The following is a 9,509-nucleotide window of genomic DNA, read 5'->3' as shown; positions in this document are numbered from 1 at the left end:
AAAGTGAAAGACAAGAGTTTGGATGCAAAATACAGGTCCTCATCCAGCACAGCTACAAACAGGCACCAAGCTTTGTCCTTGTGGGCTCACTGGAGTTGCTGGAACTAATTGGTGTAGGAAAAGCAAGCAAGCTTTGAAGGTTTTCAGGACTTGAGGCAATGACTGTCCCCAAACTTCTTATGTCTCAGATCACTTTTCAGTCCCTCGTGCAGCCATTCTCTTCCACTTTCAGTCCAAACTGCCCTTTTGGCTACAGCTGCAGTGGGAAAGGATGAGGAGACTATTTAATGTACTGTATCATTGGGAACAAGAGGAGCTGGTGCTTTGTTCCCTGCCAGCCTCTCCTGAGTCAGGAGTTGATCATTACAGGCTCATCAGCCAGGCTGGGGGAGCTGCAGGACCCTGGCTGATGCAGATAGCTCTTAACATTTAGCTGGTGGGGATAGTAAAACGATATTTATGTATATTGTCTTGAGAATCACGGAGCTAAATAAATGTGGCAGTTTCCATTTGACATTCCCAGCCTTGCTGCTGTCGCTCAGGGTTTTTCTTTTTGCCACAGAACATGAAATCCCTGTCAGTTTGATGGTATATAGCAGTGTTCCTGAAGCACAAAGGTTAGGGGGGCGGGGGGTGCGTCAGGATTATTTACGTTTGCTATGCATGAAGTGGCACTCGGGGAGCGAGGCAGGCTGCCAAGACTGAGAGGAATCAGGGCTGTCTGCTTGCTCTCTTCTATCTCTGCATGCTGGATTGTCAGGGCAGGATTTATAAAAATTGCTTCAAAACAGTATCATCTTCCCTCAAACGGACGTGCCCCCGTCTGGCGCAGCGATTGCCATTATTGCCGCTCTCATGACAGAGCGTCCATCAATCTCCACTTTGTTTATAAACAAATCTGCCTGCCCTGCATAAGGAATAGATAGACTAAGGAAAAACACCATTACCAAAGGAATAAGTTAATTATATTTCAGGATCTCAGCGGGGAATGCTATCTCAGACTATTCAGGAAGATCTGACCAGTGGAGTTATAATTAAAAAATGTCCCCAGGGAGGAACTTGTAAATTATTTACTGTAAGGGGCTTTTCCAGGCTCTTTTAGTTTAATTACACACTCTGGAAGAGAAAACCTCAGAATGAAATTAACTAAGATGTTGAAATGGATTTGTTAAAATCATGTTTACAGCCAAGCAAGTGGGTGACTGTGAGCAAGGTTCAAATATAGGACAAATCTTTGTAAGCTGACATTACTCATGGTTTAAAAATTGTATGGAAAGCACCAAAAAGTCTGAGCATAGAAAATGCAATGGTTTTGTCCAGTATTTCCACTGGCCTCAGAAGGCTGAAATCTGACAGTGCCTCATGGCCATTTCCTTTGTGGGACTGGAACTGACTTGTGTGGGCTTTTCTGTAGGGTACAGAGGGAACTGGTTGGACTTGATGATTTTACAGGTCTTTTCCAGCCTGAACAATTCTGTGACTTCGTGATTCTAAGCCCTAGCAGAGGGAGGTGAAAGATTAGAGGTGATGGAGAGGCAGAATAAGAGGATGCTGAGTTCTCCATCACTCTCTCACCATCTTGGATAATTTTAACTCAAAACAGCCTGGTTAACCCTTAGTGGAAGGTGGGCTGAGTGTGTCCCTTGGTGCTGAGGGACAGGCAGATGTTGTGACCTTTTCAAATGTGTGGGTGTAGACAGCTGGCATGGTGTCTGGTCAGATGTGGAGAATGGAAGTCAAGAAAGCTCCCCCTCCATCTCAACCACTGACTCATTGCTTGGCCAAGAAGGAGGCATTATCTAATATCTGTTTGCTAAGGCATAAGACAGCCAGGAATGCTCTATCTGCCTGCCTGTTGATGCCAAATTCTGTGTATGTAATGGCCTTTCAGCTGCAGTCGTCCTTGAGTTTGTTTATTTCTGAAAAGCCCCACGTCTGCTGTGGCACCTTCACCACAGAGCCAAGGGCTGCACAGAGCAGCCAGCCAGGCAGGCCTGCTGGGGCCCACATACATTTATGGGCACTTCTCTCCACACTGGGGGTCCTTTTTCTTTCAAATTTATTGCACTTACACGTCTTGCTCAGATGGAAGCTGCCCCAGAGTTAGGAATCTCTCCACCCCCTGCATGTGTACAGCCTTCAGCAGATGCAGTGTGATTGTAGCTTGGGGGTACCATTATCACATCCTAAGCAATAAGATCTCCACCTTCAGGCAAACTATCTGCAAATCTGGAGATGAAAGCTGCTCTAGTCGTTCATCAGGCAGATGAGATCTCTGCTTTTATTTTGTTATACTGTAAATCTGCTACTTAGTTTTCTACTCTCTCTGCAAACTACTGAATCATAAAAATGCTTGTAGCAAATGCCAGCTTGTCTGTCACCAGTATAATGCATTTTAAATGGCTTATCAGCTCCAAGAGAAGACTACAATGCTTTGGAGATGATTTGGATATATAGTTAGGGAACAAAATATGTTGTCAGCTTTCAAATTGTCTTGATCAGTAGATTTGATTTTGTGTTTTACTGTAGTGTATCCAGTAGTACTTTGGGAGGAAGGAGAAGATATCCCTAAATTTCTGCAAATGTAGCCTTTTGATGGGGAAAAACACAGAAGAAAAGGGGAGTAGGATGGAATGCAAACCAAAGGATTCTTCTTGAAAGGGCAGGACTATAAGGTTTGAATATTCTGAGCAGAAGTATTGCCATTTAATTATTAGGAGTGGAGAGTCCATATTGACCTTTATGGATAAGTACTGTAGGCTATAATAAAGCTGAATACCTTTCTATAGCCTTTTGTTATCACCTAGTCAAATTTAATAAAATATTACTAACAAAGAAGTTCTATTAGGATGGCTAAAAAAAGTACTGGAAAGGATCATTTCCTGTTAAATAGTTTTGATTCACCATTTCCCCCACAGTATGTGAGTGTCCAAGTGGTGGAGCAGGTCACTGATCATTTCCTCTTAAATTATGGGGACTTCATCCTGCTCCTTGTCCCTGATTTCCAGCTCAGGGGGCTGGGTACCTGCTGAACAACTGCTCTCACTATTAGAGACAGAGGCAAAGAAGGTCTAATTAATTAATTAAGTACCTCAGCTTTTTCCTCATTCTCTGCCACTAAATTTCTCCTCCCATCCACTAAAGAATGGACACTCTCCTTAGCCCTCCTTTTATTTGTGATGCATTTATAGAAACATTTTATAGCCCCTTCCACAGCAATATTCAGGTCAGGCTCTAGTTGGGCTTTGGCCCCTCTGATTTTCTCCCTCTATAACCTCACAACAGCTTTGTAGTTCAGCCAGGCCAGTCTTCCCCTGGCTCATCTTCTGGCACATGGAGATGGCCTGTGCTGCACTTTAGGGTTTCTCTCTTGAAGGATATCCAGCCTTCCTGAACTTCTCTGCCCTTCAGGAGCTGCCTCCCAAGTCCTAAAAGCAGACCCAAGTCCAAGGCAGCCATTCTGCTGACCCTCCTCCTTCCCCAACAATTAGGAAAATAATCATAATTTTCTGATTGCTGTGCCCAAGGAAGCTTTGAACCATCACATCACCACTTCTGTAATTCCTGGTGTGGGAAAAGCCCCTGGTCCCCTGGGAACACCACTTTTGGAACCTTTCGCCAAAAGTGAAAAACATAGCAAGAAAAAACAGCAGGTAAATGTAACAGAAAGCTGCAGCTGAGGTGGGGATCTGGGGAGGTTTAGATACCATCAAGTCATGCTGAAAAAAGGGAAAAAGAGATTACCCTGTGAGAACTGGGTTGCAATGACTTGGTGGCAGATGAAAGGGCTTAGCTCAGACTTCAGCAGTTTTGCAGCCACCCTCCTGGGGACACCTGGCAGGAGCCAGTGACCAAACTGCCCCTTTACAGCCCTGATACATGCTCTGCAAAGGCTAAAAACAGCAACCTCCGCTTTACAAAGGCTGAAAAAGCAGCTTTGCAGCTTGTTATCTGGGAGACACTTGCTTCCCTGGGACAGCTCCTGCCTGCACTGGTAGCACTTTGGCAGCCCTCCTGTGCTGTGACCTGCTGGCCACCCTGCCCTGCCCCTGACAGGGGACACTCCTGCATGAACACCGTTTTATCATCAATTAAGAGCTCTGGGAAGGCCTGGAAGTTGGCCATAAATCTGGAGGTAAGCTCTGGTGAGCAGCAGGGGCTGGCTGTACATCATTAATAAAGATGTTGAGGAGGCACAGCCTGTGCTGCTGTGGGTGTTGTTGCTCAGGGCTCCACCACAGCACAGCTGAGATTTGATGCACACAGGGCTATCAGTCAAAGGCTCTTTGCTGGCTTAGAAACGATCCAGGTTGCTGTTGGTAGAAGCTGTTCTTGCTGATGAAGTTCTTGTTTTAGTTTTATTTAAAGGAAGGAAAAAAAGTCTGTCTCCATTTTTCAGCATAACACAAATTCCTGATGGAATTCCTCAGCTTATTGAGCAGTGCTGTGAACACTTTGTTTTGAATAATTTGCACCAAAATTAAAGTGAGGTTTAAAGCTCTGTGTGACACTGGTCTTTGCTTTGTAAGCACAATCTCCAGCACAACAGGCCTCTGGCTGGGATTAGTCCCAGCACAATGCAGATTATTCAAGAGCAAGAATAAAGAGGTAAGAGGAGGGGATTATGGTGCAATAGGCTTAAATCTGGTTTTGGGTAAGGGCTGGGGAGCAGCAGCAGGACCAGCCAGGCTATTTTCTCACCACTTGAACACTTCAAACCCAGTCTGGATGTAAAATTTTTTGGCTTTGCCTCTATTTTCCCTGACAGATATACAATTTTTTGGAATAAGTGTCCTCCTTCAACATTTATAGGACACTCTGTGGTGCATGGACAGAAGCCATAAGGGGCACAGCAGCTGTCTTGCTTATTGTGGCACCCAGAAATGAAATGTTTCTCCCTGAGGACAGCAGGGAGAGGGCTGCAGCTGTCTGAGCATCGTGTAGGAGGGGAAAGAGGGGCAGAAAGGGTGAATGGCCAAGGAGGAGGGAAGGGAGCAGCTCTGCACTGGGGGCTGTCACAGACTCACCTCCTGTCATTTGGGAAACTTTTTATACAGAGATGTGGGAACACAAGCATTTGTGGATTTTTTTTTTAAACAAAATGTAAATTGGATTTTAAAGCAAGCATTTGTCTAAAATAGAAGCCATGGACATGAGATGCTGTAGAGTGTGACAGGAGAAGGGGCGAATTGCAAGCAAGCTTCTACCCCTCTTGATTATTGTTGTAACACACAGATCATTAACATGATGTTCTGAACATTAAATAAGTTGTTTAAATATTAAACTATCAAGTCCTTTTCTCATCTCCAAGTCACTACCTAAAGTAGGTGGGCTGTGTGTGTAAAAAAAGAGGTTTGGGTCCTGCCCCTGTCTGATGCTGTTGCTCCATGTGAACATGGTGACTCCTGCCAGGAGGCTGCAAAATGGCATTTTCAGTCTTTTGCTTTGTTTGTGTGTGTATTTAATAGCTGATCCCAAATGTTCTTCCGCAAGCTCTCATGTGGTCCTTCCTCACCTTCTGGTTTCCAGCACAACAGGCCCTGCCTGGAGATTTAGGGCATTTGAATCAAGGGAGGGGGGGAAGGAGAGAGGCCATTTGCCAGATGAGCATTTCTGTGGGTTTGGGAAGGTGCCCAAGTGCAGGTTATGTGCTTTCACACTGCTGTCTTCAGGCACAGGAGGAGGAAGATGAGGTGGCCACCATGAAGAGCCTCCTGATGCAGGAGGGGAGTTGGAAAGGTGACCAAGTTCCAAACTATTTCCCCATTTTCTTAGCCCATGGATCAGCACAGACATCCCTTTGATGTTTAGAATACAGTAAAGCACTTCCCAGAGAGGAAGAATTTCCCTGCAGCTGAGCACCCTGCTTCTTTTCAAGGTATCCACAGTGCTGGTGCTCCATGAAGTGGCCTCTGCTTGGTGTCACCCAAAAGAGCAAGTCAAGAGCAGTGTGAGCACACTAAAATCCCATCATTTACCCTTCTTCCCTGTTGAATTTTATTTCTCAAACAGCTGTTGTGCCATGCAAGAGGTGGTGTACAAATAATACCCAGTACAGGAGCTGTTTTGCAAGAGAATAATGCTGTTGGGAGACAAGTGCAAGCACATTATGATATGCAGGGGAAAAAAAAAACCAACAAACTAATATTCAAAAACTTCTAACTCATTTTAAGTCTGGTTTTGGGATGTATGTGTGAGACACAGATCTACTTATCCTCACTCCATTATTCTACACATTACTCTGACAGCAGGTAGTGGTTGAGGCAATACTGAAAAACACTATTAAAGGCAATGAGCCCAGAGCACTTATTAAGGCAACTCTTTGTTCAAGAAGGAGCCTCTCAACAGCTTTGGCTTCGTGGCTTCCTTCCTGTGTAACACTTTGGAGCACAGGAAGGCAGATCTTGACTTCATGGGTTGTAGCTCTGCCTGCTGAAGAGCTTGAGAAGGATCAATGCAAAATGAATCCTAGCACAGCCTATCCCCAGGAGCACAGCAAAATTAATCCACCACTAGTTTCTCTTTGTCTGGAGCTGGAAAATACAAACAGAAAGTGAAATTTGTGCTGATAATTACTTTGGCAGCTGTCACATGTGCATGGTGTAAAGGATCAGCACAGACACAGCTTCCAATATGATGATAGCCTGTGGTAATGGCTATGATTAAGAGGAAGCTAATTAGAATATTTTACACATTCAGTCCCCACAGTACACTGCTCTTTAAGTAAATTTGCATTTGGGAAGAGAGCCTTATTTTTGATGTACATGGATAGTGTTCCCTGCAGACTTCCACTGATTTACACCATAGCCATTTGTACCAGAGCATTTTCTTTGGTGGCTCACCAAACATTACAGCTTTCTTCCCCACAGCAACAGAGCTCAGAAAAGATTTGGCCTAGTTCTTCTTACAAACAAGCAGGTACAAATACATGAAGAAATACATAGAACAGAGATTTTTAAGGTTACCTAAGGAATTTAGTCTAATCCTCCTTCTTTGGTGTTGCTTCAAACACTACCTACTGTCAGAATAATATGTGAGGAATAATGGAGTGAGGATAATTACATCTGTTTCTCACACATGTCCCAAAACCAGATCCAGAATGAGTGAGAAGCTTTTGAGTAGTACTTTGATTTCTAAGTCATGTTTGCAATTTTATCCAGGATGGAGGTGCACATGCAAACAGACTGGTTTCAAACAGCATGTGCATACTCAATTGCTTTTGTGTTGGAGGTATTAATCCACATATGGGTATTCAACTACTATCAGAACAAACTGTGCCACTGCACTAGAATCAGATAAAAATATGCAAAGCAGGTAGCTTGAGGCTCATTTGTACTAAAATTCCTCTAGCTGTTTGAAGAGACTTTGTAATGTCAGCATACTCCCACCTGAGCATATTCTTTATTGTGAGCATTGTAAAGTGTCCTTCCTGGATGCAAAAGTGGGACCTGAATACATTTACTTCAAGGATGCAAATTTTTTTTTTTCTTCTTAAGTAAAAAAATGACCAGAGTCAAACTAACCTAATTTCTTTCTTTTTCTCTTTCTCTCTTTTCTCTCTTTCTCTTTCTCTCTTTCTTGAAATTATAGAATTTTAGAGTGAGAATTGGGAAAAATATATCAAAATCTGGATTATTCCTCTCTTATTTCTCCTGCTCATCTTTTATCCTTTCCTGTCCTTGTCATTGCTCCTCTCTCTCCCCCTCTTAGTTATCATCCCTGCTGTCCTTATCAGCATTATTAGTTTAGTTGGCATCCAATTGAAAAGCCCTCCATCCCATCACAGGTTTGTATTTTCAGATACAGGAGACAGGCTTTGGATAGAATCCCACATTTTGGGGGCCCTTGGAGATGCATGGGGGAGAAAAGGCAGATAAGAACAGCAAGTCTATAAATCTCCACATCTATAAATCTCAGAATGGGTTACTGATGACAGTGACTCTTTAATGGAAAGAGTGACAGTCCATGTAGACGAAAGGCAGTGTAATTCATGGAGGCTATTAAATTTGAGAGGCCTTTTCATTCCCATTTGTCTTTCAGTGTTATGTGTTGATCACAGGGAGATTATTCTCTGGGGAGAGATGTGCCCTACTCACCAGGGCCTGAGCAGTGCCTGTGTTTGTCTGTCTGGCATTTGCTGTGGTGAGTAATATATTTGCTCCTCCTGCACCAGAGAAGAAAACCCACAGTGCTGGCAGGGGATGGAGAAAACACAACTGGCTGCCCTGCTTGTGATATTTGAGAGCCTCCTGGTTGCAGACCAGGAGTGTTTTTAGGGTTAGAGGTATCCAGAAACCAAACACAGAGCAGTACGGCGGTCATGGTCAAGGTTCTCCCCATCTTTTGATCAGCTGGGATGTGGCTTTACCCAGGCAACCCCTTCACATCACAGCAAGACTGTCACAGGACAGAGGCCACCTTGACTGGATGGGATGTGTTTGCTGGGAACAAGAATGAGGCCTGAGAGGTCAAGCCATGAGGGAAAAAACAAAAGAACCCAGCAAAAGCAGCTTGTGGTTTATAAGTACTGATGCATCAGAATAAGAGTTCTAAAAGCAGCCACTTTACCAAGGTAGCATTCCTTCATTTTGGTCAGGGACTCCAGAGTTACTGTGCAAAATAAAGCCCAGCTGAGTTTAGCCAAGGAACGAGTCACGTCTTTGACTTGGGAGAGCTCGGGGGCAGGATGGTTTCACTCCAGGCTGCAGATGGATCTGCTGTAGCACAGCCATTTCCTGCAGGTGATGGGCTGTTCCTGTACCCATGGCAGCCTGGGATGTGCTGTCCTTGCTGCTGTTCACTCCAGGACTGCAGCACCCCGGCACATCCCATTCCTCCCCGGGCGGGTGGGCGCCATCCCAGCAAAATCAACTGACTGGAGCCACACCCTGCACCTTCAGCTGCTAAGGAAAGAAAAACCAGTGCTGCTCACGAGAGGACCACTGGTGCAGAAAGTCACTTAGCAGCAGCAGCTGCTTTATGGCAGCAGAGGTTCAGAGATGCCAGCGGAGGCTGAAGCTGGATTTGTGTTACGCTGGAGTCCTGGGGACAGGCACGGGAGGAAACCTTGAGCAGAGGGCTGCTCCTTGTCTGTGTGTGGAAAATTCCCATTTGCTTCTGAAGGAAAGCACGTGTGTGCAGCTTATTTATGCACTTATTTACACAGCTAAGATCAAGGACATTGCTGTCAAACTACAGAGACCTGGATCCATACTCTGTCACTGCAGCCAGGGCGCTGACAGCGGCTTCAGTGTTCTAAATTACTTATTGGCTAATTAGCCATTTTCCATTAATTATTACGTTATTACTATTAGATAATTAGCCCCTGGCTGGCCACTGCAGCAGCCCCATCTCATCCATGCACCTGCAGGGATGACAATGCTCTCACTGCCAGCTCTGGGTCCAGCCTGGGTCAGGCTTGGCCTCCCAAAGCTGCTGCCCTTTCCTGCAGGGAGTGGGTGGGTTGGTCTCAGCCCAAGCACTGGAGTGTGGCCCTTTTGTCACAAGGG

Source organism: Agelaius tricolor, unplaced genomic scaffold (assembly GCF_023055355.1).
Source record: "Agelaius tricolor isolate 1412-34295 unplaced genomic scaffold, bAgeTri1.0.p SCAF_16, whole genome shotgun sequence".
Lineage (NCBI taxonomy): Eukaryota > Metazoa > Chordata > Aves > Passeriformes > Icteridae > Agelaius > Agelaius tricolor.
Note: the sequence above shows the minus strand (reverse complement) of the source record.